The 15,678-nt window shown below is 40.8% G+C and overlaps 1 protein-coding gene across 3 annotated transcripts in view; it reads left to right on the top strand.

Moving 5' to 3' along the window:
* The first annotated feature begins 1,525 nt into the window (after positions 1–1,525).
* SULF1 (sulfatase 1) overlaps positions 1,526–15,678 on the top strand; it is a 147,847-nt gene continuing 133,694 nt past the window's right edge. For all 3 annotated transcript variants that reach the window (XM_045181542.3, XM_045181539.3, XM_045181540.3), the window contains exon 1: positions 1,526–1,822. The gene's annotated coding sequence lies outside the window, so the exon portion shown is untranslated. The remainder of the gene's footprint in view (positions 1,823–15,678) is intronic.

Here is a 15,678-nt window from a genome sequence, read left to right as displayed (position 1 = left end):
CCCCGAGGTGCCCCTTGCCATTGCTTAATGTCTCTGTGTTGATTATGTATCTGGATTTAGCTGATTAGTTGTAGTGATTTCATGAATATACTATATATTGTGAAACGGACACCTCTTAATCACTTCTGGGAAGGAACTGAGCGAATGAATCAGGACTCCAGCCTCTCGTTCTGTTTTTCTCTCCTTCGTCCCTACAGTCCAGTGATAGGAAAAACTGACTGTCTGAACATTACAGTTCTCTAATCCTGTGCTTCAGAAAATCATACCAGGAGTCATTTTTAAACAACATAACATAGTATCACACAAAAATTCCTGAAAAAAAAAAAAAACATGTTAGTCAAGTCAGTTCTGCTAGATATTGAAATAATTCCGTTTGTGCTTCTGGTGTTCCAAGTATTAGACAGCTGTGTACTTAGAGTCTAGATTGTAATGCTTTAGGAAGGTTTAAAGTTTTGAGAGTTTTATTCCAGTGGTCCCCCTCACAGTTCAAAGAAATTTAAAATTTTAATTGCTGGTTTCTCACACACACTATCAGGGTGTTGATAATATTTCAAATTCCTGATTTTCAAAATTCCTTAGAAGCCTGATCAAATTTTGAAAAGGTGAGATGTGCAACAATTAGTTTACTTTCAGATATCTCCGAAAAGTGGTGTAACAAGTATAGTCATTTTCTGGTTCAGACTGCTATCAACGTAATTAGTTTTATAAAACCTTTTCGAGGAGAGACACAGAGAGAGAGAGAGGGGGAGAGAGAGAGAGAGAAGGAAAATGCACGTAAGAAGGAGGTATTGAAATGACCCAAAATTGAAAACATTTCAAAGCAAAATTGTTAATGAGCTGTTTGAGCGATACGGACATTATAAGTGCAATTAACTAGAAGCCAATAAAAATAATCAATGACAGAGTGCAGCCCTCTGGTACCAAGTACTTTTACAAAGAGATGTCTGTGAAAGCAGCAAGTGATTTAAAAAAGCCACCTCTATCTGTGGGTGCGCGTGCTATTTACACGCATAGAAACTAAAATGATTTTCATTGACTATTTCTGAAGTTCAGCCTGTGGCAAACAGTGAAGCTGTATGTGGGAATAGAGAAGTTTCTGCTCTCTGCTGCACCCCCACCCCCTGCCTCCCAAGGAATGTTGGAGGCAGCCACGATCTAATCAAAGGAAGGTAGGAGTCTAGATTTCAAAATGTAGATGTCACATTTCGGTGCAAAACTGCTCCTGCATTAACACTTTATCAGGATGTCAAAATGAAGCTTTTATTTCGAGGGCGGGGAGGGAGTGCTCGCTGAGATTGCCCTCACTGGGTTGGCAGGAAAAGATTTTTCGTGTTTCTCTGCCTCCTTTGGAGGGTCCCAAATGTCCCCGGGGGGGCTCAGGGAGTTGTGAAAAGTAACGCAGAACTGGCCACCAGGAGAATCCATTCCCTCCACCTTCTCGCTGGCACCTCCCACTTCTCTTTTTATAGCAGTCCTTTCTCTGAGCAAATCTCAGGTTACTTGACCGGGAGTTCTCAGACCTCCCGTTTCAGCCCTGCCCTCAGCCTCCCGTCGGTGAGAGACACCAGCCCCAGCAATTGGATTGGGCAGCCCGTCCTGACACACCGCTGTGCTGAGTGCTTGAGGACGTGTTTCCCCAGATGGTTGGGGTTAGTGTGTGTCATCACGTTCGAGTGGGGATTAGGAGCAGGAAGGCTGCCTTGCTGGAGCTGTGTGGTCTTCTCCAAGCGAGAGTTGCCAGCATCAGAACGACTTTGCTTGTGGAACAAGAGGAGGGATTCATTTTCTGCAGCCCCAAGGAAAGCAGGTTTTTTTTCTCCAGGTAAAGTCAAAGAATGCCTCTCTCTCTCTCTCTCTCTCTCTCTCTCTCTCTCTCTCTCTCGTTTGAATGGAATGCTTGCCCAGCACACTTGTCAAAGCCAGTTGTTACTATCTTCTCAATGCTGCTATTGTACAGCTGACAGATAACAGTGAACGTCGCTTGGTGCTTGGCTCTCTTTGTAGAACTAACACTCCTCCTGCCTTGCTCTCGAAGGTGAAGCTGTGAAAACGTCTTTTGGAGCCGCGTTTGCACTCTTTAACATCCTCGTTACATACTCAAAACGGGAGCTATACGTTGTTTGTAAAGGATGAGTAAGGCCAAGAAAGCCTTTATTTTAGCTTTCAAAATTAAACTTCACTTTCAAACTGTTGCATTTTACTACTCCATTTATAAAGATTCTCGCCGGGGTCTATTCCTGAGTGGCTGGCAGAGATGAAATGCTTTCCTAAACGATTTTTGCAATGTTGATTATATCTGATTTATGAAGGGCCAAAGTGTTTTTAACCGGTTTTGGAGATGGGCTCCAAACTTCGAAAACTCCTTAAGGGCAGCAGAGGCTCCCTGGGCAGCTGATAGAATAGCTTGAAAACAAAAATGCTTAGAGCTAGAAGAGAAACAGAAAAGGAGGAAGTAGGAACAGGCTCTTTAACTTAGCCCTCAGCAGCTGCAGGGGAGCAGTGGGCGGTAATTCATTTGCAGATCTGTTTGTGAAAGTTTTACAAGTCATTGAAAACTGAAGCAGCATCTCTGTAATGGATCATTAAAGTCGCTACATTTATGGGTTTTAAACAGGCTATCTGAAGTGTTAATTAAATGTAAATAGATTTTCTGGCTTGGTTATAAACAAACTTTTTTTTAAAAAAACGGTTTTAATTATAAATTAGTCCTTGGAAATTAATGGGGATCCAGTGCCTGAGCAACATAAAATGAGTTCTCATCATCTATGTGGGGAGCCAGTACGGAACCAGTCTGCCCAAAGCGCCCACCAGAATGAAATCAAACTGAATACAACAATGAGGTTTCCACACCATGTGTAGTTTGTGGTATAAAAAGGCCTTTCAAATGGATGCTCTGTTTTTCAGGGATCAAAAATTAAGTTTCCAGTTTTCAGATGTTTGGCCGGGCTAGGCATGTCCGTGAGTTACTCCTTTTGCACCCTAACCGACTTGCCTTCCCACATCAATATTCATATACCCATGGAGCTCCTGATCTGGCTCCCATTGGACTCTCACGTTTGGTAGGGAAACCCAACACTGTGGCCACCCGCCGCAGGTGAAGAGGCCCAATGAATAATACTGTATACAAGCTATTCTGAAACAGGAGCTGGTTAATGGGTTGTATAACAGGATTTATGGCTCCCGCTTTGTGATTTTTATATTCATCTGAATAAAGATGCCCATAAAATTATGTTTCAAGTTGCATTATATATACTTTTTACAACCAGACAGTTGATATGTTTAATGATTCAAACAATATTTTAGTGTAGTGTTTACTTGCGATTAAGAATGTTCTCTGGTTATGGTCTTAGTTCAATGAGAAAATGTCCTCATCAATAACCATGCAGTTACTAAGACTGAGCATTAGCCGATTTCCAATATTACATAACCAGAACAGGACTAAGTTCATAAGCTGAAGTCTATGGGAATTCCAATCATTCCAGTTTGGCTTTACAATGGAACTGGAGTTTTTTTTAAAAGGGCAGAAAAGCAAACTACCAGCCCATGCTGTGTCAGGATTAGGACTCTACATCCAGCATGTGGCAGGTACCGTGCTGACCAGGGATGCCATTTTCCACTATCGCAGAAATACTTCAGGAGAAAGTAAAGTTCCTCCTCGTGGATGGGCTTCCCGGGGAGATGCGGTGTGATGGCATCTAACCAAGGCAAGTTGCTGTTTAGCCACTGGAGCCCACAAGCTTCTGTTGCAAATGCAGATTGACCACCAGGCCGCCCGCCCAGGATCCTGACAGTGTGCGAGAATCGGGCTCCACCCCCACCTGCCCCAAGTCTATTGCAAGCAGGGCTAGGAAGATGAAACAAGAAAGTGTTGAAGAATAATAAAATCACACCTTAGGAAGGCAAAGTTGTGTGTTATTCCCCTGAGATGAAGTCGCTGAGCAAACCTTAAAGGGTCTGCGGGAAAGACAGTGCCCACGGGGCAATCCCAGTCTTTTGTCAAATTCTGGAGCCACTGTTCCAGATGGCACACATGCAGAGGCATTTTTCTGGTGACTTCCACATACCTCAGGTTGACATTTAGTTTCTTCCTGACAGCCCTTTGGCTGGTAACACGCATGACTTTCCATCAGTGTTCTAACAGCTGTAAAAAGTGTTTGGGTGCCATGGACCTCTGGCTCCGGGAGGTGAAGAATTACGGGTACAGATCTCAATCTGCTCTATGGATGCATCCCGTTCTCTCAGCATCCAGTAAGGGGACGCATCCTCCCAGCGCAAAGTGATCTGAAAGCTGGATTTATTAAGTTACAAAACCCATCTTTATGGTGGAATGGAAAATTAACATACGTAATCCAGGTAGTCCCTGACCTCAAGGTAATTTATGAGTAGGGACCTTCATCAAAGAACTAAAAGGGGATCTACTCTGTTTCTTTCTGAGGAAATTTATGTGACTCGGAGATGTTGTTGTGGTCACTTCCGCGGTAGTAGTAGAGACAAGGCAAATATGACACTTGGCGTATTTTTTTCTTAAGTTTTACCTGTATATCCATATGGGAATGGATAAGAGCTTGGTTCTTTTGTGTTTTCGATTTTAAATGGTTTATTTTGTAAAGATCCATAAATCGGATTCCTGATGCTGGGTACTGAGCTTTCCCCAGCCAACGCCCTGTGTATGGGGCCAGCCAGTGGGTCAGGCCAAGACATCTGGCCCCCCTTTCCCTGTGTAATATTTTTGTATGGAGCACATAGAACAAACCTAAGGGGATTAAAAAGAAGGGGATTTTAAGAAGCTGATTCTACATGGATTCTTATTTTTATTACAATTATTAACTTTGAGGGAAAAGGGGCTCATATGTGAAACTAAGTCTATGGTCATATGATTAGGTGAAATCCATGGAGGGGAAAGGGTACGTGAAAGGAGATACTTTCGGGACAAAGTTTGTCCTGAAATATGTTTCTTATTTAAAATATTTTCAATTCTACCTCAATACATTGGGAAGGAGGGGAATTAGCCTTTTAGCTTTTTTTCCCCTCTAATACTCCCCTCACCCCCATAGCTAATCTGTCATCAAATTCTGCGAGTCCTTCCTTTCTAATGCCTTCCACATCTGGTCCGCAGCTACCACAGCAGCACGATGGGCGCATCACACGTGGCTCGTTACAACAACCTCCTAACTGGTCCACCACCTCCATCCCCCTTCTGTCCACCACTGTGGACTGGATTCCTCAAAACACTTCTTCCATCAAAGCTTTTCCCGGCCGAGAAGTCCCACATGGACCCTCAGTACCCATAGGATGAAGTTTGGATTTCTCAGTCTGATGGACTGGCCCTCTGCTATTTGGTCCCAACATTCTGATCATATCTCCCACCAAATTCTTACAGTAACAGCAGTCTACCCTTTCCTGCAGCTGACGTGGCCAGCTCCATGTCTCCCCTTCCTGGTCTCTTCTCTAATCCCAATCCACTCTAGTTTTCTGTCTGGTTCTCTGCAAAATGAGAATTTGTCGTCATGTGCATGGTTCCTTCTAGTTCTATGTTTATAAGACTGTGTGTAGAACATCCTCATCATTTCTATATAAACATCCTTCAAAGTTTCAGCCTAAGTTCCAACTCTTCCAAGAACCACCCCCTCCCCCTCTCCCCGGCTGCTACATCTCCCAGCAATGTTCTCCTTACCTTGAAGTTGACCATTAGTTATCTGTGGGTTGCACTTAGCACAATTGCCTTGTTTTTTTACCCTCCTTTCTACTTTGCCTTTTTATCCCTTGACTCCTCAGATAGGGTAAAGTCTCCTAAAACAGGGACTGTCCTGGTCCACCTCTGTGCCCCGCAGAAGACACTCATAAATGTGTGTTGACAAGCTCACAGGGACATCAAGCATCCTAGGCGCCTTTCTCTCTAGTTCGCCAACTGTAGAGTGATTTGCCAGCTCTGTCAGCCCTCTCTACCTATGAGAGGAAAGAAAAAACAATGATGAAACTGATTGGTTGTATTTTGGGGTACCTTAGGAAAAATACCACGTAAGCAAAATAGAAAATTACTGCCTCAAATTAAGCTTGTGTATTATATGAAAAATCCTTATCTAATTCAGTTTTCTATAACTGTGGTAGGAAGTGCATCTATTAGCTGCCTCTCTATGATGTAAAATTTCAAATACGATTTTGGAAGCAGGAAAGTACAATCTTTGGGTTCAGACCGACTGGTGTTCTAAACCAGGGATGGCCTATCACTAGCTGTGTGGCTGTGGACCGGTGACTTAACTGCTCAGCTCCCTCCTCTGTACAGAAGAGATGGGAATAATGACCCCACCCTGGGGGTGTCATGCAGAAAATGCTTTAAGCACCTGGCGCAGCGCTTGTGCACTAAATGGAAGAGAAAGAAGGTTGGTAGGTGCGTGTGGAGATATAGGTCTAGGTTGCATGAATGTGTTCACCTCAGTTATGTCAATCATTAATTCTATCTATTTATGGTGTGTCTTTAGCCTTTTCTTCTGCCACCAAAAGCAGGGTCATAGGGAAGAAAGAGAGATCAAGAGAGTGAGAAAAAGGGAGAGAAAGAAAAAAGAGGGGGGTGCTGCTCTGGGCATTTAGGGATTGGGAGCAACTGAGTTAATGGATCCGTAGAGACAATGGTGACTGTTGAATACACTTTGCCGGGAGGAGCAGAGTCCTGGGTCCTGCATGAAAGGATAATAAAGAGCAGGCGCTGGGCCGCAGTGCTGGGGAAACAAAGAACTGAGCAGTGGACCCCAGCAGGGAGTGGAATTCGCTGAAGGGTCATGTGCTCCTCTTCCTTCCTCCTGGCCCACTATTTAGAAAGAAATAATAACTTGCCAAAACACTGTAGAGAGTCAGGTCAAGCTTCCAGAAGTAATTGGTAAAGCAAGATACCATTTAGACAAAACAAGGGGCTTGGACCTTTGCCATCTCTCACCTCCAAACCAAATTTAACAAAAAGCTAAAAGCAATCAGCTTGAGCTCTGTTCTGTTCCCAAACCTGGCATCCACCATCAAACATGCCTTCAATCTGTGGCCTTTCCCCAGAAGGGCAGCTGACTGAGAAATTACCTCACAAAGCACTGAATGCCACCAAGCAAATATGTCCTTGGATGCTGGTCATTCAATTTCAGTTTTCAGGATCTTGGGGTAGATCAAAGGATATTCTTTCTGATGATGATCATCTGGTGCGCACCTGCCCCGGGCCGGGACAGGAAAGAAACAGAACTCCGCTAAGAGGAGGCACAAGGCAGTACTTCTGAAGATCCCTCCCTCTTGTGTCTATAAACCTTTCAAAGAACCTATCTTCAGCTGTAGCATCTAAAGTAGCCCTCTTTGCCCTCAAAATTTGTAATCCATGAACTACTGTACAATAATGCATTGCACCTTTGTTAATTAAAAAAATGTGGCTCTCCACTTTACCTTCAAAGGCAAATCCTTTTCTAACCTGATTTTTTTTTCATGATTCAGCTACAAACTGGTAGGACATTATTTCTACATTTTCTAAGATGTGAATCTAAGGGACTCAGACATGTTCCTGTTTAACAGTACTGAAGGAGGTTGATATTAAGTTGCGATGGTGAATAAATGAACAGACGCACCATGTTTCTGGGTAAGAAATCTTCATCTGAAAAGATAAAACCTCCAAAAATTAATCTGCGCAGTTTACGTAACGCTAATCAAACTCTCCCACAAGGTTAGGTGGCTGATGGCGGGAGCAGAATTCGGGAACTAGGAAGGACCCAGATGGCTCTGGTTGAACGTAACCTAAAGATGTTGCGTTTCATCTGGATAATAAACTCGTGAGCAAGCCTAGACACTTCTGTGAGAGAAGAGTACCATAGTAACCGGGAGGCTTGTTTTATCCCATATCCAAGCATGGTATAAAACTGCAGTTATCGAATTTTCTGTTCCTACGCAATTGACTCAGACGTAGAATGTTATCTAATATCGTATATTTTGCTTTTATTATATTCTCCTCCGTTTCTTCATCATTTTGTTGGTGTTGTCCAAATCTTCGCTTCAGCTACGCATTGCTGCTACTACATACTGGTTATGTTGCTACAAGTAACTGAAATCCCAAACCAGCATTTTCCTATCTGCAAATAGGGCTACTAGTACATATATGCCACTTTCAAAGTCACAGAATACAGAAAAGGCCTAGAACAGGTTTGTCTCAAGAACTCAGGAAAATCTCCCTGAATCCATTCACTTGAGGAAAGAGGCCTAAAATATACCATTCTAAACATCATCCCATTTTTCCAAGCAATAACAGAATACTACTAATAAATAAAATGGAAATCTGAATCACAGGGAGTTTTGTTCATTGTCCAATTTTGTGGTGTGGTGGTACAGCTCAGAGGCAACACCTGCTATATTAATTTAAAACAAAACTGAGGGTTAGGCCTTTATAAGATATCCCAGGAACATGGTGAGAAATGATTAATGGCATGCTGAGGGTGCATTTATTGATAAATTAATTTAAAAGTGTGCACCTGTGGATATTTTCTTCAAACTCATATTACTAATAGGGCTTAACACCAAAATCACCATTCTATAATATAACATGTCCCCCGAACAGACTTCCTGCCAACTTACAGCCTCCCCCTTAACCCTCACCTGCCAATAATCAATCTTCCCCTAAATAGAATGTCCTAGTAAACAGATGTGCTCGGCATTGCATCCAGAAATTCTTGAAACTTCTGCTTTTAACTTTCATGTCTAAGAAATGCATCCCAGGAAAGAGAGGCCCCTACAAATCACATGCTCCTTTTTTCCTCTTGAGAGCTTCGTGCTGCTCAAAGAAAGGAAAGTGTTCTGAATGTAGCAGATGAATAAATGCACAGGGTGCGCAATATTTTTTATTTGAGACACCGAGAGGCTTCACATGTGTTGTCACATTCTTTTTCATATATGACATCTCTACTTAGTAAAAGAGACTTGGGGAAATCTACTCAATATCAAACAGCTTAAATTACTTTTTAGCAGTTGAGTTGCTGCCCTAAGGAATAGCCATAATGTACCTTCTAAAAAGAATCAGAGCCAGCAAGAACAGGCTTAAGAAAGCTCTATCAGCGTCTTAATACATTTCTTCCATGTGGATTCGAGAACTTCCTGTGTATGTATTTCTGTCCTAGTGCAGAGAGGAATATAAATTAATATAGGACACCCTCCTAGCTCTGAAGTTATATCTAGTTTAGTAGTGAAGGGAAGATATGAACACAAGATAATTCGTAGTAGTCTTGAAAAGAATTTTGCAGTTAAATATCAGTTATTAGTACTATTTAAATAAAAAGGGATGTCAACAGAGCCCCCTGTTGGTGAAGCTGGAACCTGAGCTGGGCTAAGACATCGCTCAATATTTGTAGGCAGATGAATCAGAGCAGTGATTCATCTACATCTACAAACCGCGTGGGGACAATTTGTTTCCCTCTTTTTCACTCAGTTTCCTTCTCTGTAAAATGGATATGTAGGTATCACAAAAGGCTGTTAAAATAGTTAAATGAGATAACAAAAGTAAGATGCTTAACACAGAGCATAGAACATAGTAAGTATTCAAATAGCTGTATTTTTTTTTCCCAAGTGAAAAGAATGACTTGAGTTAGGGCTTGGAGTTAAATTGAGTATGGACTTTTCAAACAAAAACACAGTATTTTTAAATTAGAGGATCCTCAGAGACACATTTGGGGAACACAGTGAAGGGAGGCGCTGAGCAAAGAGGAGAAGGAAGAAAGGGAGAAGGACTGGGAGAAACGAGGAGTGCTAAAAGACAAAACGAGAAGGAAGAGAAAGGAGGAAGTGGAGAAAGAGCGTGATCCTCTGATGCCTCTGCTCTGTGCCCTATTCTGTTTTACACGTAGCATGTCATAGCTCGATTAACGCGTGTTCTAGAGGGTCCTGACACAGCAGGTAGAGAGTCTGGACTTTATAGTTGAACAGGTGCCTTAGGAAGCTTACGCAGTAGGGTTTTCAGAATGGAGAGAGATGTGGACATGGACGTGGACGTGGACAATTGGGAGGGTATCAAAGATTTTCAAAAGTTGAGAAAGAAGTTGCCTAGTCTCCTTGATGACATTGAGAATGAGGAAAGGATAGGTATAAGAAACATTATGAAAGAATAAATAACAATGTTAAGAACTTGCTGATCAAATAGAGGATGAAAGAAAGACAGTTGACATAGAGACACTGAAGTATCGAGTCCAAGACACGGGAATGGTGACATGGCCTAAGGAGAATGGGTGCAGAATTGTATTTTGCAATACATGTCCAAAGTGACAATAGTCATTATGGAACAAATCTTTATCTGTTATCTGGAAATGAATACCTGTGCTTGGGGTAACTTTATAGTACAAACATGGTAAATATGTGTATATATAAATGTTTAGTAATATAATTTAAACAGATAAAATCTAATTTTCTGATCATCAGTAGACATTAGAATACACAACTATGATTTTTTTAAATGACATATTCCTATTTAGATTAAAAAAATATATATTTTTTTAGATTAAGAAAGTGGTTGACCAAATAATTCTAGTGTTTTTAAAAACTTTGGGGAAGTAATGAATCTTTAAGGTAGAACAACAAAGTACTTCTGTAAAATCCCTCTCATTCTTTTCTTTCAACTAAAAATGGTGGTGGAGAGGGACGTATATTCAAAGAGAGTCTAAAGGCCAGAAGAGATGAAATATTTAAGTTGCTTCTGCTCATAAACTTTCAGCTTCTACTTCAGCAGAGATGGGTTGACATCCATTTGCAGAATATATGAATAGCTTATTCTACAAATGCTATGGTCACTCCCTCCTTCCCTCACTACAAAAACAAATCATTCCTCATTTTAAGGTTTGAAAAAGGTTTCTCCACCCCCTGCTTGTTTTTCTATTTCCTCTTGCTTGGTCCTATTCTTTTATTTCTTTCAGCCACTCTTCATTTTAAGATCCTCTGCAGAATGGGAGAGCCATGTTTTACTCACGTCATTATACAATTTGATTAGAAGTCAAAGACTGCGTTTGCCATTTCAAGCTCTTGCGCTAGATGTTGGGGGCGGCATGGTGGAAGGGATGTGCTGCTTGACTCAGCGACGTTTGGAATGAAAATGTAGTCCTATTTCTAGGAATTTGTGGAAATAGCATTGGCCTGTGGGCACTTGACAGCCTTTTGGTTCCTCAAAAAAGACTTGGGCTCCGTTCAAGTTTTTAATGAAGACTTTGGCCTGATTTGTTTTACTCAACTGAGTTTTCAGAACCACGTTCCCTGGTTTCTATGGGAAGATGCCTGCCGAAGTACAATATCAGTGCCTGTAATCTATTTCTCATTCAGGGCTGCCACACAGAGAGTCTACTTGATGTGAGCCAGTTTATATTGGGAAGCTATTAGTGGCTAATTACTGAACTGGTAATTGTTAATATACCCAGTTCAAGGAACCAATGGGTGGAAGATACTGGATATCGTACATAAGTTAGATCAGTGAACGTCATTTGCAGAGAGCACAAAAGTTGGGCTTAGTGCTGAGCTTAGTACTAGATCAGATCTCTTCGTCTGGTCCCCACTTAGGTCAAAGGGCCTAATGTGCTCGCCTGACGATTAGGCTGTAGACCGTGAGCTGATATTCATAAACCGGTTCATTTCAAACCGTCTAAGTGGAGATTTAAATTCAGGATTCTATTCATACATGTTCAGCATCTAGACACATCTCCGAGGTACTTCTTGAATTGGAGAAGTTCTAGCCTTGTAAAAAAAGAAAAATAAGTTGGGAGAATGGAGAAAAAAAAGAATATCAATGGAGTCAAACACATCCTGTCAGAGTCACTTTTTTGACACAAGTGTAGGAGCAAAAAAACCAAACAAACCCACAACACAGAGAAAGTAGCTCTATGCTTCATGTATAGTAATTACTACTCTCATTAGCCATTTTGCCCCCAAACCAGCAACCGCTGATGTGCCGTTCTGAATCCCCCACTGCGGTTGTCTCAGAAGTGGAATTGGAGGTGTTCCCACAATTGCTTCTGCCACTGTCATAACCCCTTTGGAAGCGTAGGGCACGCACTGGACTGTCTCACTGGCTTCAGGCAAATCATATTCCATGCTGGGCAAATTACAAATTACAATGTTACTAGCCATCAAATAAAATGTGCTGAATAATGGGAGTTGTGTTGCAGTTAGGAAAGACAGGCAGGGTGGTACAGTGCAAAAACATTGGAAACCTGGACTCCAGAACTTGGCTGCCATCAATAGTGTGATACGGAGTGAATTACTTAATCTTTCAGGAACTTGCCATCCACCAACCTCTTACCTTTATTTTGCTCTTCCCTCCTTCTAGATGACATTATTCTCCTCTACTTGGGAACTCCGTCCTTCCCTTAAGACAAGGCTAAATAAATACAACATCCCATTTAGACACAGGGTGGTGGGGAAGGACTTTAATCAGTTCTGCATCACTCATGCTTCTAATTGAGCTTTATACTTTCCGTCTTTCTTACACACCTCTGTAAACTTATCTTCCATTAGCATTGCCGCATCCCGTCATTTTATTACTCTAAAACGGTCATCTCCCAATTTCCTACAGCATCCAGCCTAACTGAAATACCAGCATTTAAGAACCTGCCTAATCTTTTCCACTATAACCATCCCACTTCCCCTATACACTTTCTGTCTGCTCTTTACTAAGATGGTCCAGCGTCTCCTGAATCGACATCACTCAGGTATATTAAGCATTTGCTCATACTGTTTTCTAAAAGGGCTGGGCTGCCCTCCCATCATGGTTCTGAATGTCCAAATATCACCCATCCTTAAAGAAAAATTTCCTTCATTTCCTTCATGGAACTTCGTTTCCCTGACTTTTCCAACCATCAATAATTTCCTTCTGATAGATGCTCTCTCACCACTTAAAATCTTGTCATATAATTTTAGTTCTTAATTAGGTACAATTTTCATTTATTGCTGTTCTTCACAGATATTTAAGGGCCCCTGGAACAGAAAGTTGCGTTTTAGTCATTGAGAAATTTTAGGAAACTAAGCAGCAGCAAATCCACAGCTACACCAGGCAATTCTTTTTGACAATGTGGAAGGCACTGTCTCATGCACTGGTTCTCTGGCTTAATTTTTTTTTTTTATCTTCTGTCTACATCACTCTTCAGGGCTGAATTTGATCAAGTTGGATTCCAACAGATTCAAACAGACAATAAGCCAACTAGAATTCCCGTCTTCCTTGATTAGATGTGAAATGGTATAGCTGGGAGTCACTCACATGCCAGCCACTCAGGATGGTATGTTATCAATTAACTTCTCCTGAGAGCTCAACAGAGGAGATTGTGACAAATCAGTTTTTAAGGACCTGTAAAATGATGGCTACACCAGAATTTCAGAGATAGTGCCAGATTATATACTTGTCCCACCTGAAAGAATGTATTCACTGACTGCTGCGTAGCAAACAGTGAATATTTGCCCTAAAAACAGGGAAGTTTTGCCCTATAAACTTCATAGTAACTCATATTTTCATAGTGGGGGTTGAGTGTAACAATTCTTCTGGCCAGGACTCACACTGTCATTTGTAGGACAATTAGCCAATCAGATGAGAGGCTTTAAATTACGTAGGAGAAAAAGGACATTATCACACATTCTGCCAAAGTTACTGGATCTTATTTCTTACAGTTTTCTTAAATAATTTGGAATTAGGGATGAGTTTTCAGGAAAGGCACAATAGATACTGTAGAAACACAGAATGTTAGAGGTGTACCTCAGAGAGCGTGTAAGCAAAATTCCTTTCTTTACATCTGAGGAAACTGAGGCCTTCGGGGTGTTCAGAGACCTGCCTAAAATCATAAAACTCATTCTCACCAGAGAGAGTTCTACAAGCTAGACTTTATTAAAAAGTGCAAATCAGTGAAATTCTACCAGGACTAAAGGGAGTTCATGTGTCAGTTGTACTTAAGACCTAACAAGAACTTGAAAGTATGAACCTAGCTCTCTTTGTAACTGTGGACCCTCTTGCTGAGTGCTAGGGTGAATAATTAGATACTGTAGAGAATTCTTGGGATTGAAGCAAATACCAGAAAAAGCATTTATTGTTCATATGGAGCCCTTGCAGAAAATCCATTCTAATACAAATACCCAAGCACTGTTGCTATGGATGATCTGAAAATATGTAGCTTTATTACCGAGAACCTTCTTTGTAAAGGCATTTTTTTAACCCATGCCAAAAGAATGTTACCCAAATCATGATGACAATATTAACCATTCCTCATACACCACTTCTGCACATCAGAAAACTAAACCTCAGTGAGGATGAGCCTGAGTCTAAGGAGCTAGTGAGTGGAGCAATCAGCATTAGAACTGATGTCTTCGCACTCCTACCTCACTTCCCCACGATTCAAGGCAATTCAAAACATATCGCATCTTCTCCGGATTAGGGAAACCTCTTATATTAGAACAGTTCAGCTGTTTCTCAGTAATGTCACCTCATTGAAAAACATTTGAAATACTTCCTCAAATACTAGAATTTTCCCAAGAGAAATATAAGAGCAATATTCTTCATAGCTAAATAAATTACATAACTGTATATGTCATTATGTATCTCTAATAATTTTTGTTTCAAACTGATTTATTTGTCAAGGAAGTAAAATCAATCACTACTGGATTATAAATGTATTTCATCCCATTAACTTACATTTTCATTTTGTACTACTAACAATTTAAGAATTCAAAATAAAAGATTAATTTAGACTACCTAAGTATGGTTTTGACTATTTGAAAAATAGATTTTAAAAAAAACATGCTCTAGATTTGCTTTTTGTTGTTGTAACTACATGAAACCATTATGTTTGTCAGAGAAATGAAAGAAATGTGTCCCAGGAAACACAGAATTTTCATTCATATTTTTTAAGTTACTGGTCACATTTCAAACTATTAGAGAATGTAATTGCCAATCTGGTTAAAATTAGAACAAAATCAGGCTTAATAGTATTACATCTTCTGATGAAAGGGAAGGATTCTGTTGGGAATGTGAAGATAATGTGGCAGAATTATTATCTGTTTGTCATATAGCTAAACTTACTAAGTGAATGATGAGAAAGGATTCCATGAAAAATTGTCTTTGGTCCGTAAGAACATTTTGTTCATACGATATTCAATTAAGCCTCTGCACTGAACACTTCGTAAAGCATGCTTTCCTCTTTCCTATTTGTATCTCACTTTTGTCTTAAATGAAAATAAACCAGGACACTTCCACTACTCAAAGGGAGCACCCGGAGAAGTGAAGCTGAGCTCTTACTAAACTCTTCACAACTCTATTGTTTTGCCATCGAGATGTAACTGCCCTTGAGTTTCTATAACCCTTTCTCAAGCATGCTCAAAATCTCCACCCACAATACTATATAAAATGGCAAGCTGTGGAAGTAAAAATCATCCCCCAGAAGATGGAAGCCTGGCAGGAGAAACGTAGCTCAAAGGTATGACACAGCGTGAGAGCATCTCTCACCTTTTCTCACTCATCACCGGGGCTCCCAAGTAGCTCCGATCTTGTTATGCAGAGACAGTGGACTTTCTCAGTTTGTACTCCACTACAGTAGTTTGTTAGTCCTCTAAAGTTGTGTTTAATTTGACTTTTCTTAATTTATGAACCCCGCATCCTTCAATTTTATCTAACAATCTATACTTTCCAAAATGCTTTCAAACATTTGAGGTTGA

The sequence above is a fragment of the Desmodus rotundus genome, chromosome 8, assembly GCF_022682495.2.
Source record: "Desmodus rotundus isolate HL8 chromosome 8, HLdesRot8A.1, whole genome shotgun sequence".
Classification (NCBI taxonomy): domain Eukaryota; kingdom Metazoa; phylum Chordata; class Mammalia; order Chiroptera; family Phyllostomidae; genus Desmodus; species Desmodus rotundus.
The sequence above is the reverse complement of the archived record's forward strand: the minus strand, read 5'-3'. Positions and strand labels throughout refer to the sequence as shown.